The sequence below is a fragment of the Castor canadensis genome, chromosome 12 (genome assembly GCF_047511655.1).
Source record: "Castor canadensis chromosome 12, mCasCan1.hap1v2, whole genome shotgun sequence".
In the NCBI taxonomy this organism is placed as follows: Eukaryota; Metazoa; Chordata; class Mammalia; order Rodentia; family Castoridae; genus Castor; species Castor canadensis.
In genome coordinates, this window is record NC_133397.1 from 80,782,006 (window position 1) to 80,800,939 (window position 18,934).

At 43.1% G+C, this 18,934-nt stretch overlaps 1 protein-coding gene and 1 pseudogene across 1 annotated transcript in view; one reads left to right on the plus strand and one right to left on the minus strand.

Moving 5' to 3' along the window:
- Positions 1-18,931, minus strand: part of Ciao1 (cytosolic iron-sulfur assembly component 1) — a 38,301-nt gene extending 19,370 nt beyond the window's left edge. Inside the window, exon 1 of the mRNA XM_074050225.1 lies at positions 18,793-18,931. The gene's annotated coding sequence lies outside the window, so the exon portion shown is untranslated. The remainder of the gene's footprint in view (positions 1-18,792) is intronic.
- LOC141414865 (large ribosomal subunit protein eL28 pseudogene) lies at positions 364-15,486 on the plus strand (annotated as a pseudogene).
- Positions 18,932-18,934: the final 3 nt, after the last annotated feature.

Consider the following 18,934-nt stretch of genomic DNA (forward strand, 5'->3'; position numbering starts at 1 on the left):
CTTGACTTTAACCCTGAGCTGCGTCTCTCTGCATCTGCTGCTTATGAACTCCAGCCTTTTGTGGGGAGAAGTACACTTCTGGTTGTGGCTTAAAGAAGAAACTGCCTTTCTTTGAAACCATACAAAGTAATACTGGGAAAGGCCTGGGAGTAGAAATGGTTCCTGGCAGTGTGACCTGTAGAAAAGTTCTGGAATACAAGACCTTGATAGTTACCTACACTCTGCATGCATTCATTCATTCCACATCAGATCTCAAATGTGTACTATGGTGAAAGAGCTTAGGCTCCCTTTGGGACGCAGCCTATTTAGGTGATCTTTTTTTATCCTTGGGAGAGTACATATCTTTCTTAGGAACTGGGAGTATGTTCTCGTTTTGTGTGTATTCAGATGTTTGTATGAATGGTCTCTTAGGTTGTGCACAAAACACCATTAGGCACCATGAGAAACATGATGACTATGGAAGCCTGTCCCAGGATTGTATGTCCTTAATTCAGGGGATGGACTCAGCCATAGAAAGGTAGAATGAAGTGAGTGGTCTGGACACCTTCAATCCAGAAGGTGAAAGTGGGGGGGGGGTGTGGAGTGGGGAGAGGTGCTGGTTTTGACCTGAGTAATTACTAAAGGCTTCCTGGAGGAGGCAGCTGGAGCCAGATTGATGAGAGAATGGTATTGGTGAAAGGAGAGGTTACCAAGGTGAAGGCCCATTTAATGCACTACAAAGTAGCTGGGCACCCTGGGAGGACTTAGAGGAAGAAGGAGGACCCCACTTTATTGACTACTGGCAATGTGAAGGAGAGGCTGTCTTGTTAAGTAAAAGCATCTGAGAGTGTGGGAAGTGGGGGACCTGAGTAGAAGACAGCAGCCACAGCCAGGTGCTGGGTAAGGAGCCCATGAACCTCAGTTCCTACCACCCCATCACAGGATCTTGGAAGGTGGGGTCAGTTGTGCAGCCCAAGGGGCTTCCCATGGAGAGGCTGTGGCATGTGAAGGGCAGAAAGGAAAAGGCCTTGTGAAGTGGTTGTTACACCCAAGGGCAGGGCATTTTCACTAGATAACCCCAGAATCTTCAGCTGGCACCTCACCCACATGAGTCTGGTCCACATATCAGACTCCTACACTAAAGGGAAACAAGGTTCTGTGGGGAGACAGAAAGGAACGAATAAACTTTATGGCCCTTGTTTTAAAATAGCCTACAATCTTTCATCTTCCTTTGCCTTTTCCGTGGAAGCAGCATTTTAATGGGAGTTGGGAGGTGCATGGAGGGGAGAAAACATCTTTTTGGATGGGTCCACCCAAAGTGAGGACACTTTGTTAGGGTGGTGGTTTGAGGATTAAGATGTCAGTTCCTCACTGTAAGCTATGGGGAAAATGCTTGGCTTTGTTGCTGATGGAGAGGGCAGATTCTTCAGGAAAGACTGGTGCTCCCACAGTTCAAGGATTTATGGCGGACTGTCCTGCCCATTAAGCTATAGGGGAGAATACAATGTGTGGTGAGGGGCTGCTTCCTAAGACTGTTCAAGAAGAGGTAGAGAATTGGGTGCCAGTGGCTCACACCTGTAATCCTAGCTATTCAGGAGGCAGAGATCAGGAGGATCACGGTTTGAAGGCAACCTAGGCAAATGGTTCGTGAGACCCTTTCTTAGATGGAAAATACCTCACACACAAAAGGGCTGGTGGAGTGGTTCAAGTGGTAGAGTGCCTGCATAGCAAGCGTGAGGCCCTGAGTTCAAACCCCAGTACTGCCAAAGAAAACCTAAGAGGAAGAGACCCCTTTGCCCAACTTAGTGAATAAAAAACTTTCAAAGAGACAGTTGTTGATCCATCCTGTTTTAAGGGGTTTTATAGGTCTCTCAGAGTGGGGAGTAAAGAGTGCAGAGACTAAGGCAGCACTGTTTGGAAGGGTTCTGCCCTTACTTGCTTCTAGAAAATGGCACAAAACAAAAACTGTGCAACTGACCTTGTAAAGGGACCAACTTTTTGTGGTGAGGTAGACTAATAGCCCAGGTGTCCCCGTTCCACCTCCCTTTTGGAGGTCTCATCCCTCTAGATTTCTATCACCACTACTATTGGTGGACAGTTTCCTTGTTGAATAATCTTGAGGTATTGGATGGGCTTTGTTTTTTTGGGTTTTTTTTTTTTTGAGGTACTGGGGTTTTGAACTCAGGGCTTCTCACTTGCAGGGCAGGCTGTCTACCAGTTGAGCCACACCTCCAGTCTGGGATTTGTTTTAATAAGGGAGAAGCTATCTCTTATTCTTTATTTTGCCTCCTCATAATCCAAGAGGAAGGCAATGGAAATTTTCACACACACAATTTCTGTTATAGGCCTAAATCATTGTAAGTTTATTAGGCGAGGAGGGTCATGTTTTCTTTATCCTGAACACTGTCAGGAAAGAAAACCCAATAAGGCCAAAACCTGACAGTCAGGGAAGGCTTCCTGAGAGAGAAGGGACTTCATCCAGGTCTTGAAGAATGGGTAAGCTCTGGTGAGAAAATGGTGTGATCAGTGGTGCAGAAGCAGAAAGGGTGTGGCTTTTGGGAGCACAGAGCTGATGGCATTGAGCGGTAGTGATATTCACTGGAGAGGAGTTGGCAGGCAATTAGATGGATGCACCTAGATGGCCTGGAACATTGAGTTTGTTAGGACACTTATAGCTGAAAGACACAGAACTCAAAACTACCTTAAGTAAATGGAATTTATTGGTTCCTGTAGCTGAAAAGTTGAGGGTAGTCCAAGGGCTTGGCTGAATCCAGGGATTCAATGACATGACACATGATTTCTCTCCATCTCTTGCTCCATTTTTTAACTGAGGCTGACTCTTCCCAAAAGTGTTGAACATGGTCACCAGCAGTCACAAGCTCACACTGACCTCTATATTTAAGGTACCAGGATGAATCTTCTTTGTTCAGCTTAGATTCATGCCCCTTTCTATGAATGGTGATCAAGAACTCAGAACATCATCCAGTAGCCTTGACTGAGGTGGTTAAATGTGGAGGTCTTGGATTCAGATATGGTGCCACTGATGGTGGCTGGGGTTTGTGAGCACAAGAAGAATCTACACTAATTGGAGATCCTTCTTGGCATGAGCCTTCAAAATGGAGAAGAGCTGCCCATAACTTCTCCCTCTGCCTTCCTCTTATTGTGATGAGACATGAGGCCATTGATCAGCTCTGCTTCCTTGCAAAAGTTCTGTGTCCTGTCTGTACTTTTTTTTTTTTTCCTTCATTGCTGGGGATTAAACCTAGGGCCTTGCACTTGTTAGACAAGCATTCTACCTCTGAGCTACAACTCCAGTTCATGTGTGTTCCATCTTTGGACAGAGGTTGGCCTTGAAATTCCAAGATCTACAGGGTCAGGAAAGTGGACAACCAGCAGAGCCAGTAATATAGTTCTAGTCTGAAGGTTGGCAGGTTGGATACCCCAGAGGAGCAGATGTTTCTGTTCAAGTCCAAAGGCAAGAAGAAAGCCAAGGTCCCAGCTCAAAAGCAGGCAGCTGGGCACCAGTGGCTCACACCTGTAATCCTAGCAACTCAGAAGGCAGAGATCAGGAGGACTGTGGTTCAAAGCCAGTCTAGGCAAATAATGTAAGACACCCTATCTTGAAAATACCCAACACGAAACAGGGATGGTGGAGTGGCTCAAATGGTAGAGCACCTGCCTGGCAAGTGTGAGGCCCTGAATTCAAACCTCACTCCCACTGGAAAAAAAACAAACAAAAAAACCAGGTAAGAGGAATTCCCTCTTATTCAGCCTTTTTGTTCTACTCAGGCCTTCCAGTGATTGGACGTGGCAGAATAGTGGAATTCTGTTCCCCTCAAGAGAAGGAGGGAGCTGGGAGCAAGTGGAAGTGGAAGAGTGCCTCCCTAACAAGCATGAGGCCCTAAGTTCAAACCCCAATACTGCCAAAAAAAAAAAGAAGTAGGGGTACAGTTGGCTATATATGACCAGTCCCCCCACCCCCAACCTATTTAGCAGAGTAGTTATCTTTTTCTTTCCCAGGAGTAAAGTAAATAAAGGGGTGGAGCCAGGATGGGGCCATGACCCCCATGCAGTTCTTAGTAAGAAGTTCTTGGAGTTCTACATCCAGAACGTTTCCAAAGGCTTCTGGAGAAAGTGGCATTTAAGATGGGCCTACCTAGTTCCTAAGCAGAAGGGAGTGAAGAAACTTCAGGTCAGCACTCTTAGATGCAGCAGTCTTGCCAATGCCCTTGTCCTACTGCTTTCTTTAATAACTGCCCTTCTGCCTGAGCTGCTAGGGTACCTCTTTACCCTGGTACTTGCTTATCCATGGTTGTACACCTTTGGACCCCAAGATACTCTTCCAGCTACAGTCAGCTTTGCTTCTCTGCGCCTGCTATATTGCAATGAGCAAGTCTATCTTCCAACAACCCCTACGGCTAGGCTCTTTTCCATAGTGGTGACCTGGGCAAACCAGAAATGCAGTAACTGCAGGCAGGGAAGGAAGCAGTAAGGGGTTCTGTGCTCCAGGCCCTCTCTGATCTGTTTGGAAAGTGGGGGCTACTACTACCTAAATGAGGCAGGGTGTCAGCGGAGGTGGCATGAACACATCTTCTCACTAGAGATTCTGATCTGAGTCTGAGAAGACTTGACCTGGTGTCTTTGGCCTTCAAGTTCCACATTCAGTCCCACCATAGGTGATAAAAATCACATTCTTTCATGGATTGTTTTTAGGTTATAAATTAGGAGGAACAGGCCTGCTCTGAGAAAAGAGATTTCTCAGACTGAGGAGCAAGTGGAGGAAGATTGTAAGCACTTTTCATTCTGAATAATAGATGAATAGAGCTTTGGATTGCGTACACATTTAGAAGAAAAGAACAAGCACTTATGTTGCTTGGTGGCCTGATAGTTGGAGCCCAGGGATTGCATCGGACTCAAGTATTTCAGGGGAAGGGACCAAAGCATAGACATCAAAGATAAAAACAATCCATTTACAGTAGGTCCCTCTGTAGTATACCTGTCCTCAGAAGATGATTTCTAAGCCAGGCATGATGGCATGTGCCTGTAATCCCAGCTACTTGGGAGGCAGAAACAGAAGGATCCTAAGTTTAGTCCAGGCCAAGCACCTTGTCTCGAAAACCAAATCAGCTCGTGTGTGTGTGTGTGTGGGGGGGGGTGTTGTAGCTCAAGTGTAGAGTACTTGTCCAGCATTCCCCAGTATGGAAAAAAATAATTTCTACATGTTGTTGCTAAGACAATAAAGAGGTGCTTCCTAACTCGGCCTGAGCCTCAATAGAGAGACATAGTCTCTAGTCATGAGGAAGGGTAGGAAGGAGGGCAAGCAATGGGGGGGGGTCTGTGAAGGGACACCAGAGAGGGATAACTGAGGATAAGTGTGCAGAGCCCCAGCACTGTCCAGGCAAAGAGAGCCTATGATCTAATCCCAAGACTGTCACTGGGATGCTTTGCTGAGCTCATGATAGTGTGCTGCAGGTTGGCTTCCTTGACATCACACTTGAGATGGAGGTGAACATGCAGGAAGGAATCTGGGGCTGCAAAGTAGTCTCCACAAAAACCTCAGCTGACCCCAGAATTCTGAAGCTGGGATGGCCCTAAGAGTTGTCCTGAGCAGAGTGAGGGACCAGTCCTTCATACCCCAACTTCAGCTAGTCACTACAGGAAAGATATCCCCAGAGAGGGGTGTGTGTCCATGGGTAAGGAAGCTCTCTTCACTTGGTGGCAATTTCTGGAGAGGGCTGCTGATTCAGGGCCATCACCCAGGAATACTTCAAGTGGCTTGGAGTAGAAGTCCCTCAGTCATGCAAGGGAACATGGGCAGTGTTGGCCACTCTGATCTAGTCTTCTCTGTAAGTTCTGGGAGCACCTCTCCTTACAAGCATCCCTTCCCTATGCCATTCCAGTTTCTTATTCTAGTACCTCATGAAGCTCAAGTGCATTTCCTGCTCATGAATTTTGAGTATCTTTTTCTTTTTTTTTGGTGGTACTGGGGCTTGAACTCAGGGCTTCACGCTTGCTAGGCAGGCACTCTACCACTTAAGCCACTCCAGCCTGATTTTAAGTATCTTGAGATACCATTATTTATGCTTAAATTATTTGAGTATGTTTCAGGGACTTGCAACAACAAAAAGACCTTTGACTGAATTAACACGAGAACTAGAATCTCAATTTTTCTATATAAGGGGGAGGGGAGGAGGTAATAATAGTTATTGTCATTATTCCTTGTACCCTGGTAGAGGGTCCACAGTTTACAATGAATCTTTTTGTTTGGGGGGGCTGTAGTGGGGTTTGAACTCAAGGCTTTGCAGATGCTCTACCACTTGAGCTGTGCCTCCAGCTCACATTTATTTTTCAAATAGAGCCTTATGTTTATGCCCAAGGGCAGCCTGGACTGTGGTCCTTCTATTTATGCTTCCTGTGTAGCTGTGGGCGTGCAACCAGTACACCCAATTTTTTTATTGGTTGATATGGGGGGGGCATCTCCCTTTTTGCTCAGGCTGGCTTCGAACCTCCATCCTTCTGATCACCTCCAGAGTAGCTAGGATTACAGGCATGAGTTACTGTGCCTGGCTTACAATGTATTTTGACACAATCTCATTTGAGCCTTACAACAACCCATGAACATCAACCTGTATTTTACAGATAAGGAAGCTAGGTTTTAGAGACAATATAAATTACACTCAATTGGAAAAGAAAATGTAAAACAGGATGGAAAAAGATCAACCACATAAACACTAGCCTCTAGCCATAAAAACAGTAAAGCAAGAGCAACACTGCGCATGCCTGAAGAGACTGCACAGCTTAGTGATGCCACTAATCAGTGATCTGAAAATGCAGAGCTGATGATTCCTACCACATGCACATGCAATTTGCTGTCTGGACTGTGCCGATCCAAGATGGATCTTGCACAATGAAGTGGATTACCATAAGCTTAATTAGGTTGTGTCTCTAATAGAACAGCTACTCCAGATGTAGTTTCCTTACTAGAGCAAATCAATACATGCTGAACCTGATGAATGTTCTTTTCCCCCAATAACTTTTAGTAAATATCCTTTTTGGAGCTGGCAAGACTAGTAACACTCATTATCTACACTCAGAACTATATTGACTCCCTAGTCACCTGTCACAATCTCCTCTGCAGAGATCTTGTCCTTACCCACAGAATAGCACATTGGTTGAGTACATTTGCAATATGCTAATTTGAAGTAACAACTCCTCTAGTCACTTTGGTAAGACATATGTGTGCTCAAGGGTGGAACATCAATCGCACAGAACTTCAGTGAGATGTCTAGGGTCCTAACGGTCTGGGGCATGGTGGGCTATCCTTTCAACATGAAAGATAAATTACTGCATTTGCTCCTCCTACCAGCAAGAAAGAGGTACAAAGTCCAGTAGATTTGGATTTTGGAGGCATCACATAACTCATTGAATTATTTTTTGACCTATTTTCTAAATAGCCTAAAAGGCTGTCAGTTTTGTGTGAGGGGCCAAAAGAAGGCATTATCAACCATTCTGTTTGCCTGGCAAGCTACTCTGCCACTTGACCCATGACCCAGAAGTGATGGTGCTTGCACTATTAGTGGTAGACACTGCACTTGAGTCTGTGAGCACCGCAGTGCAGACTTGGAAGCAAAGCTCTGCTATCTGCTGTGAATTCTTATTTTATGTGACTCTGGCATTCATCTGAATGCTAGACTCTCTCATACCAGAAGCAGGGTTTGGTCACACTTGATGCAGTTTAGTTTTCTTCTCTTCCTAGTTCCTCAATATGATCCATCTAGACATCTACCTATGCAACCACCTCCTGGTGAGAGCCTCTCTATGGAACAATCAGATGTGCCACTGACCCTCTCACTCTGCATGGACTGTACAGATACGCTGCAGTAACCATGTCTCAGTCAGTGTGACTCCTTGGAAATCATGCCTGTTTGCTCTAGGTCCACCAATTAGAGCTCTCCTTGGGAAACTGGCTTGGGACATGTCCTGGACCCCAAGCAAGGCCTCAACTCACAGTTCCCTTGCTTTCTTTTTTGCACCTCATTGCCTGGTTGAGCACACATATCCTGGATAGCTCTCCCTTCCCACTGACCCTTAAAGGTGTTCTGCCTCTTCCCCTGGTTTCTGTGCATAGTGTACTACTTCTCTTATTGTTTTTGTTGTTGTTGTGTTGCTTCCTCTGTCTCACTTGATTAACATCCAGAAAAATTCTCCCCCAATCAGGGATCTTCTAAAGTGGTTATCTTGGTAGGAACACACTGGACACAGGGCACAAGACTATCTGTCTAACAAGCTTCGTGTAGCTTCCTGCAGGAGGGACACCTGGTCATGGGTCAGACACTTAGCCATCTGTCAGGATAAAGAGGTATCCTGTAAAAGGCTAACACGTATGACCACCTCCCCTGGAGCCCTGGCAGAGGAGGACTAGAGTTTATAGCCACTCTGCAGACAGAATGGGAACAAAGTACAGCACTGTTTTCTGCAGGGAACTTCAGTAGTTTTTCCCTTAGTTGCAGTTCTACTTTCAGTGCTTTTGCTTTCTGCAGTTTGTTACCCTGGGAAAACTGTAGTCCAAAATATTAAGTGGAAAATTCCAGAAACAAGTAACTCATAAGTTTTAAGTAATTTTTATTACAGTATATTTTTATAATTGTTATCATTACTAATCTCTTACTGTACCTAGTTTACAAATTAAACTTTATGATAGGTATGCACAGGAAAAACACAGTATATACAGTTCAGTATTATCTGTGACCTCCAGCTTCCACTGTGGGTCTTGGAAGGGATCTTGAAAAAAGCTATTGCGTTTTTCTTTTGAGACACCGTTTCTAGCATGTTACTGGGCTCATACAGAAATTGAACACTTGATTGAGACTACACATTACCAAATGTTCTGAGCTGCCTATGATAAAGTGGGTATTTTGTGATATCGAGTCATAATGTGCACAGCAGCACTCCATCATTACACAGAATGGCATACATGAGACTGAGCGTGAGCAGGTCCTACACACACACAACTTCTATGGGCAGCTACTCCTGCTACATTGCTTCTTCTTCCTCAACCCATATCCATGGCCATGTGGAGAATCTGTATGACCAGTTGACCATGGAAGGAAAACTAAAAAACAATTCCTGGTTATAGATGTCTCAGCCTCATAGATTGATATAACCCCGCTCAGAAGTAGTTCTGAGGACAGTGGTCAAAGGAAATCCTCCCAGTGTTTGGAACTTTGAGCAATGCATCTTGTCCATTTACTAGAATGAGAAATGGCCAGAGTTGTGGATCTACATTAAAGGAACACAAGTGGAAAAAGGTAAATGGTTGAATGTTTTCCCTTTAAAACTAGGAACAAAGGAAGAGTGTCTGCTCTCCCCACTTCTATTCAACGTGTATTGAAGGTTCAAGTCAGAAAAATAAGGTGAACAAAAACAAGTACATGTTGAAAGGAAGAAGCAAAACTGTCTTTGCACAAAACATGATTATGTATATAATAAATTCTAAAGAATCTACAAAAATAAACTACTAGAATAAATGAATTTGGTGAAATGGCAGGAAACAAAGTCAACATAAAAACCGTAATTCTATGTACTAGCAATGAAGAATTGGACATTGAAATTTAAAAATATTTTCAAGGCTGGGCATGGTGGCTCACATCTATGATCCACACTACTTGAGAGGTGGAGATCAGTAAGATAAAGGTTTGAAGTCAGCCTGGGAAAAAAGTTAGCAACCCCTTATCTCAACAAAAAAGTTGGGTAGGGTAGTGTATGTACCTTTAATTTCAGCTATGCAGGAGGCATAGACAGGAGGACTGTGGTCTGAGACAAAAATGTGAGACCCTGTCCAAAAAATCAGTAAAGCAGAAAAAAAATGGCTGGGGTTATGGTTCAAGAGATAGCGTGCCAGCCTAGCAAGCACAAAGCTCTGAGTTCAAATCCAAGAACTGGAAAAGACATTTCTTTTTCAGCAGCATTAAAAATAAAAAAAATAAGCCAGGTGCCAAGGGCTCATGCCTGTAATCCTAGCTATTGGGAAGCTGAAATCTGGAGGATTGAGGCTTGAGGCCAGCCTGGCAAATAACTTTCGCAAGACCCCATCTCCAAAATAACCAGAGCAGAATGTACTGGAGGCATGGTTCAAGCAGTAGAGCACCTGAGTTCAAACCTGTCCCACCTAAATAAATACATAAATAAAAATTTATGGGTAATTTTTTTTCCAGAGCTGGGGATTGAACTGAGGGGTTTGTATAGGCTAGGCAAGTGTTCTAACACTGAGCTACATCCCTGGTTCTTTTTTTTATTGTTGTGCGAGGTGGGGGATACATTGTGGCATTTACAAAAGTTCTTATAATATATGAAATATATATTTGAATTTACTTCTCCACCATTCTCCTTTATCCCCCTTCCCCTCATTCCTGAAATAGTTTCAACCAGTATCATTTTTTTCATTTACATACATGTGTACACAGTATTTGCACTACATTCACCCTCTCACATTCTTTCCTCACATCCTCTCCCCTCCCACTGGTACCAACACGCACCCCTCTTCCCCCACAAGACCTGTTCCACCCTTCCATTTCTCCAATTTTGTAAAAGAAAGGGAAAAAAAAAAAAAGGGCGCTGGTAGCTCACTCCAATAATCCTAGCTATTCAGGAGGCAGAGATCAGGAGGATCATGGTTCGAAGCCAGCCCAGGAAAATAATTCCGTGAGACCCTATCTCGAAAACATCTAACACAAAAAAGATTTGGTGGAGTGGCTCAAGGTGTAGGCCCTGAGTTCAAACCCCAGTACCTTAAAAAAGAAAAAAAAAAGACATTTTTGTTTAAGACAGCTACACAGGGAGTCTCCTTGTGACATTTCCATGTATTATAACCCAAATTGGCTCATCTCTAGTTTTCTTCTTTCTACCTTAGTCCCCTTCTTACGTTGGTTTCAATGGATTTAAAAATTCTGTATTCATAAAAAAAAATAAAAATTCTATATTCATTCTTGTACAGACAGTACATCAACCACATTCACCTTAACATCCTTCTTTTACTCTCCCCACATCCTCGGTTCTTAAATTTAACAATATTTGCAAGACCTGTACACCAAAAGGTAAAAACACTGCTAAGAGAAATTAAGTGTCAAAATAAAAAAAATAAGGAAAGATATATCATGTTCATAGGTTGAGAAGGCTCCATAGTGTTCAGATATCGATTCTTCCTAAATCTAAATATTTAGTGCAATCCCAATCAAAATCCAATTAGGCTTTTTTTTTTGGTAGAAATTGAAAAGGCAATTCTAAAATTTATATGGAAAAGCAGAGTACTGAAAACAGCCAAAAAAATTCTGCAAAATAAAAACCAAGCTGGAAGATTTATACTTACTGATTTCAATACTACCTTTAGCTACACTAATCAAGTGTTATTAGCATAAGGATAGATATATGGATCAATAAACAGAGCTGAAAGACTAGAACTAGATCCTCACACATGGAAAAGTTTCAACAAAGGTGCCAATGCATCTAGTGGAGGGAAAGGATAATATTTCAATAAATGGTGTTAGAATACTTAAAAATCTTATGGGAGTTCTTTCCCATCTCTGGCCGCCACAGCTAAAGGAGCTGCTGCCATGTCCGCGCATCTGCAATGATGGTTGTGCGGAACTGCTTGTTTTCTCAAGAGAAGTACAGCACCAATCCCAATAACCTGAAGGCCCGCAACTCCTCCCGCTACAACGGGCTGATTGACCACAAGACCGTGGGCATGGAGCCCGCCACCAACAGCAAAGGTCGAGGTGGTCATGAAGCGGAGATCTGGCCAGCGAAAGCCAGCCACTTCCTACGTATGGACCATCAAGAATGCTCAGGCCACGCGCAGCAGCATCAGGCACACAATCTGGAAGAACAAGTACCGCCCGGATCTGTGCAGGCTGCCTTCCCCAGAACCAGCGCCATCCTGCGCAGCCAAAGCCTGTGGGAGTGAAGAGGGAGCAGAGTGGCCAAACAGTTTCTGAACGTCAGCACCCCAAGCAATGAAAACCCACTGACTTTTTTACAAAAAATAAATAAGTAAAATAAAATCCTGTAATCCTTACCTGACATCATACACAAAAATTAACTCAAACTGGGTGGGCATGGTGGTGCACATCTGTAATCCTAGCACTCCGGAAGTGAAGGCAGGAGGATTGCAAGATTAAGGTCAGCCTGGGTTACATAGTGGGATCTTGTCTCAATAATAATGGGGGCTTAATAATAATAATAATAATAATAATAATGAGTGGCTCAAGCAGTAAGAGCACCTGCCTAGGAAGTGTGAGTCCCTGAGTTTAAACCCCAGTGCCACCAAAAAGCCAAGCCAAAACAAAAAACAAGATGATCTTTAACATTTGGTAAGCAAAGATTTCTTAGGACACACACCAAAAAAAATGCAAAACATTAAAAGAAAATTTGGACTGGCGGACTGGCTCAAGTGGCAGAGTACCTGCCTTACACGTGTGAGGTCCTAGATTCAAACCCTAGCGCAGCAAAAAAAAAAAAAAAAGAGAGAGAGAGAGAAGAAAAAGAAAAGAAAATTTGGGGCTGGAGCTTGCCCAGCAAGCATAAGGCCCTGAGTTCAAACACCAGTACTACCACGAAAGAAGAAAAAAAAACCTTTGACATACTGGACTTCATCAAAATCAAACACTTGTATTCTTCAAAAGATCCAACTAGGAGAATGAAAAAACAAGCCCAAACCTACAGAAAACATTAGCAAAACGTATCTGACAAAAAGTCTGTATCCAAGAATACAATTTAAATCACAAAAGACAATTTTTATTAGTGGTACTGGGGCTTGAACTCAGGGCCTCACACTAGCTAGGCAGGCACAGTACCACTTGAGCCACTCCACCAGCCCTTTCTTTTTCTGTTGGGTATTTTGCAAGATAGGGTCTCTCGAATTATTTGCTTGCGCTGGCCTGGAACAACAATGTTCCTGGTTTCTGCTTCCTGAACATCTAAGATTACAGGCATGAGCCACCAGCACCCGGCATAAAAGGTCATTTTAAAAAATTTTTTTAATGGACAAAATATTTCAAAAGACAAATCACTAAAGATACAAGTGGTCAATCTCATGAAGAGATTCTGAAATGATTAGTCAACAAACAAGTGCAAATTAAAACTACAAAAAGACACTACTATACACCTTTTAGAATGGCTAAATTTAAAAAGACTGACAATACTAAGAACAGGCAGACCTTGCAGACACTACAGGCTTGGTTCCAGATCATGGCAGTAAAGTAAGTACATGAATTTGTTTGTTTTTCAGTGCATAAGAAAGTTATGTTTACACTGTAGTGTCTATTAAATATGCAACAGCATGATGTCAAAAACGTATATACTAAGACTAAACCCCCCAAACTCAAAATGTGTAAACCTTAATTTAAGAAGACTTTACTGCTAAAAACACTAACAATCATCTGAGTTATTGGAAAATGATGCCAACAGACTTGCTTGATACACAAACCTTCAATATGTACAAAATGCAATAACCTTGAAGCACAATAAAGTGCGATAAAACAATTCGGTCTATATTGGCAAGGATGTGGAACTACCAGAACTCTTGTACACTACTGGTGGGAATACAAAATGGTACAGCCACTTTGGAAAACTTAGCAATTATTTATTTGTTTGTTTATTTATTTCCTTGCTTGCTTGGTTACTTACTTTAAGACATGTAGCCCAGGCTAGCCTCAAACATGAGGTTCTCCTGCCTTAGCTGTGATTATACGTGTGCACCATGCACGCTCTTGGAAATTTTTTAAAGATTTAACATGTAGCCAGGCACTGGTGGCTCACGCCTGTAGTCCTAGCCACTTTGGAGGCTGAGATGGGAAGGATTGCAGTTCAAAGACCAGTCCAGGGGAAACACTTCAAGAGATGCCCATCTCCAAAAAATAACCAGAGAGTAGGGCTGATGGAGTGACTCAGGTGGTAGAGCACCTGCCTAGCAAAATAACCACAGCACAATGGACTGGAGGTATGGCTCAAGTGATAGCGCGCCTGCCTTGCAAGCATGAAGCTGAGTTCAGAACCCCAGATGGCAACTCCTTTTCTATGTGATTACTCCCAAAGACTTGCATACAAATATTCTAGTAGCTCAAACTGGAAACCCAAATGTTGTCAAATGGCTAGGCAAATTTCAGTGTAGCCATACAATGGAATGCTAAGCAACAAAAAGAAACAAACTACTGATAGAACAATATAAGTGAATCTTAAAAGCATGTATAAGGAAACAGAAGCAGATACAATGTATCAGATACTGTCCAATTTTTTTCATTCATGTGAAATTCCAGAAAGGTAAAAGTGTATGTAGTGACTGAAAGCACAATGGTGGCAAAGACCAGGGGCTGGGGAAAGGGACTGGCTGCAAATGGGCCCCCAGAAAGCATTTCAGAATGATGGCAATGTAATGTTTTATGGCATGAATGTGGTAGTGAATCTAGACTGCCCCACTTTACCGCCTGGACAAAGTTTCCATTTTGCAGCATAGGGAGGGGAACCCAAGTGGAGTCCAGTAGACTACTGGAGTTCAGGACAAGATGTTAAGAAGTCATAGAGATTTGAGAAGTAGTTATTTCTGTGGATCTGCAGCCTAGTGGAAGGTCCAGGGTCCTTGCTGGTCATTAGGGCTATAAGGCAGGAAAACGTTCCGGAAGTAGAGCAAAAGAGAGTATATGCTGGAACCTGACAGTTACCTCTGCCTTTACCTGTTATCTCACCTGATTGCAAAAAGTTTTGGAAAGTAATGACCCTGCTTAATTTCTGCCTCCCAAATCTGGTATGTTTGTTTTAGCCAACTCTAACTAGACCTGTATTATGTGGAAAGGAATTCTGGGTAATACCCTGCTTGACCAAGTTGACAACACAGCACATACACACACAATTTAAAGAATCATCTTTCAAGGGCTGGTGATGTGGCTTAAGTGGTACAGTACATGCCTAGCAAGCATGAGGCCCTGAGTTCAAACTCTGGTACCACAAAAAAAAAAAAAGACAGGAAGAACCATCTTTCATTATTTACTATTTATTTATGCAAATGTTTTCTTGCAGCTATCTCAATTAAAATGAAAAATAGGAAGACTGTGATTAGCACCATATTTTTAGACTGGCTGTGATAATATTCAACCAATAATATTAATTGAAGAGAATTATTAGTCCTATCTCATTATGAGAAGTGTTCAGCAAATTTTATGGTTAATAATTACTTGATGTATTAAACATGTTATTCTAGTGTAGTATATAATGGAATAAAAACTTAGTCCAGAAAAATAATGAGCTTAAGAGTTATGATGAGAAATTTTTAAAAATTTCTGCTTCATGTGTGTGTTAAAGTCACGTGATCAATAAAGAACTCATTCTAGGGGCTTGGGAGTATAGCTCAGTGGTAGAGTTCAATCCTTAGTACCAAGAAAGAAAAAAAAAAAAGAATTTATACTGTAACTATATTTCATTAGAAAAAAATTCTGTGGGGGAAGTAGATAAAAGTAACGAGGTAAGATCTACAATTCTTAAAAAAGTTTATAGGGTGTGGTGGTGTATGTCTGTAATCTCTGTACCTGGGAGGTGGAGGCAGGAGAAGTGACAGTTGGAGGCTACCCTGGGATGCATAGTGAGACCCTGTCTCAAAAGTCTCTTTGTTGTTGCTGTTGTTGTTTTTTAAAGAATAATGTTGGATATCAAACTGCTATAATATATATATTCCATTGGTTATGTTTGAAAATGATATAACATTTTTAATTTAAAAAATAGTAGAAAGAGCGTCATCTGCAATCATTTAAACTCATGAAGAACTGTGGATCAATTTAAAAATATGCAAAGAGGGAATATAATTTTTTTTTAACATTGCTCTGGGGATACAAAACCTAAAAAAGTTTGTTGATGATGGATGGACTCAAAACAAGACAGGATTAGAAAGTACTGTGAGTACTTTCTAATGGAAATTAGAATTCAATTTTTAAATTCCAAAAAGGAAAAATTCATAGGGAGGTACAGAAATAGAGCTAGCATTAGGAAAACAAAACAAAGTCCAGCTCAGTGGTACAATGTAGGCTTACCATGTGCAAGGCTCTGGGCTCAATCAAAAAGTCTTAGCTGTGAAACGAAAGAGAAGAGGTGGGATTTGGAAAGAGGAAGATGAAGAGCCTTTGAACAAAAAGCATTTTTGGAAGATGAACTTGAGTGTAACGGGAAAGAGGCAGGAGAGATGGTGAAAATGGCCAAGTTAGAGAGCTCAGAAGACGTTCCTGAGGATTCACTTTGATAAAAACAAACCATACTACAATAATGAAGCCCTGGGTGAGTCAACAGTTAAGTTCTGGAGGTAACTTACACCCCACTCAGGATTTTCTAGTTACAATCACTGTATTCTTTTGACCGCCACTGAAAGCCCAGCCTCATGAGACCTCAGTATCCCTGGCAAATGCCAAAGCCAATTACGTAGGAGGTTTTTTCAGAGAAGGCAACTTTGCCTTCCCAGAGGACAAATCCTCCACTTTGCTTTATGAGGCAGATAGCAACTCAGAACCACTAATGAGCTTGCGCAGGCCTCAATGGTTCCTTTCAATCAAGGGAAGCAGGACAGCTGGCTCACACCTGTAATCCTAGCTACTGAGGAGGCAGAGATCAGGAGGATTGAGATTGGAAGTCAGCCCAAGTAAATACTTCACAAAATCCTATCTTGAAAATACCGGACTCAAAAAAGGATTGGTAGAGTGCCTGAGCTTGAGGCCCTGGGTTCCTGCAGTACAGCAGGAAAATCAAACCTTCCCCTTACTGGCCTCTGGGCCACTCCTACCCTCACTGAAAAAAGCTTGACTCAACAAAGTATCAAATACTAAATTATGTTTCATACACATTTCTCCTTACCTGTTTTCTTTTTTTTTTTCTCATTTTTCTTTTATTATTCATATGTGCATACAAGGCTTGGTTCCTTTCTCCCCCCTGCCCCCACCCCCTCCCTTACCACCCACTCCCCCCCTCCCTCTCCCCCCCTCAATACCCAGCAGAAACTATTTTGCCCTTATTTCTAATTTTGTTGTAGAGAGTCCTTACCTGTTTTCAAGAGGAAATAAACATCAATGTCAATCTCCAAAGTAAAATCAGATGACTTGAATAGGATGCCAGAGATCTAAATTTCAGCTCCCTCCAAAGCACATATTTTTCTTTCTTTGAAGTATTTACTTTTTTTTTTTTTTTTTTAATTCGTATGTACATTCAATGTTTGGGTCATTTCTCCCCCCTTCCCCCTGCCCCCTCCCTTATACTTTTTATTTTTTTGGCAGCACTGGGGTTTGAACTCAGGGCCTGGCACCTTGCTATGCATTCTACCACTTCAGCAATGCCTCTGGTTCTTTTTTGGTTTATTTTTCGGGTGTGTGGGGGGAAAGGGGGAGGAAGTTCAGACAGTGATCTTTCCACCTATGGCCTCCACTGTAGCCACAACCACCACACTTGGGTTATTGAGATGGGGGCCTTGATACTTGCTTCCAACCATGATTCTTGTGATCTCTGCTCCTGAGTAGCTAGGATTACAAACATAAGCCATTACACTACTAAGTATCTACTTTTCCTAATAACATCTAAAATTGCATATTAGAGTAAAAGTAAAATTCTAAATACCTTAAAAGGAACACAGACCCTTTCACACCAAGACATCCTGTTACCTGCTAGTCAAGAACTTTTAGGAATAAGCACATGTGCTTTAAGGGAAAAGTCTACTGCCTCCTTCAGAATTATTTTTTTTAATTTAAAATAAAGCCCTCCAGAGAAGAACACAAGATGCTGGTTTAAACCAACAAAGATGGTAACTTCTAGGTAATTTAAGAGCAAACTTGGCTCATTAGAACACGGTCCGCCATTTTTAAGCACTGAGAAGCAGGAGCCGGGACAAGGCTTCTGCAGGAAATGTGCCCGCCTATACTTGGCAGTCTCTCCAGTGTGGATACGCTTAAGTCTCCCCGATAAAAGTCCTTTGCGTTCTTTGTTGGGAGAGACACTGCTTTAAGAGTCATCCCTATGCTCTCCTTACCTGCGACGTGTAATAACCCATCTTGAGCCTCTAAGCTCCTACTTGTGCTTATTAGTTCCGCACTCACAAGGTGGCAGGCCCATTGTTCGGTTACAGTCCTTTCTGTTCGCCAGTAAAATCCTTAATACAAGCTTTGAAAAACGATAAAGAAACAATTTCGTGTAAGGATTTCCTATTGGACTCCCAGAATTTCGTCTTAATGAGGTTGGATACAGAATAGGAACTTAATAGCCTTTGAAATCATTTAGCCAGGCTGCTCATGATGATGGGAGGTAGGTTTTCCACTGTCACTTCTGAGTCAAAAGAAGGATTACTACAGAGCTGCCGCATTTCACATTGCTACAGGCCACCTGCCCACGTGGCTCTCAGAACCGGACCTCCAGGACCGCCTCGCAAGGCTGACATTCGAGGCAGCTCCAGGAAAATCGGGCTGGGAGGTCGAGGAAGAATCGGACTGAAGGCTCCTCCGAGTCTGCGAAAAGTTACCGCCCACCAGGGGCGTCTCCACAGCCCCCTACTCAGCTTGGGACACCCCCAGGGTCCTGTACTGGCCGCGCGGAGACTTTTCCTCCACCCGGGACTCTGATTAGAGAGGGCGACAGTCCCAGACCTTTTAGCACAACTAAACACCACTCAGGATTCTCACAGCACCTAGCCACGCCTCTCCGCCGGGCAGGGTGCGGGTGGCCCGAAATGGCGGCGGCGCGGGGGTCTGACGGTCACTTTCCGAGGCGCCCTTGACGGGTCCTCACCGTTGTGCTACCTACCTTGCTACCAGGCGCCCCGGCGAGTATAGGCGGGAGGGAGTGATGACGAACACTCGGTGCCTCCAATGAGCGCTCAGGTGCCCGGACTGCGCCCAATCAGAATCCGGGCAGCGAAGACTGGGGTAGGCTGCGTGCGGTCGGC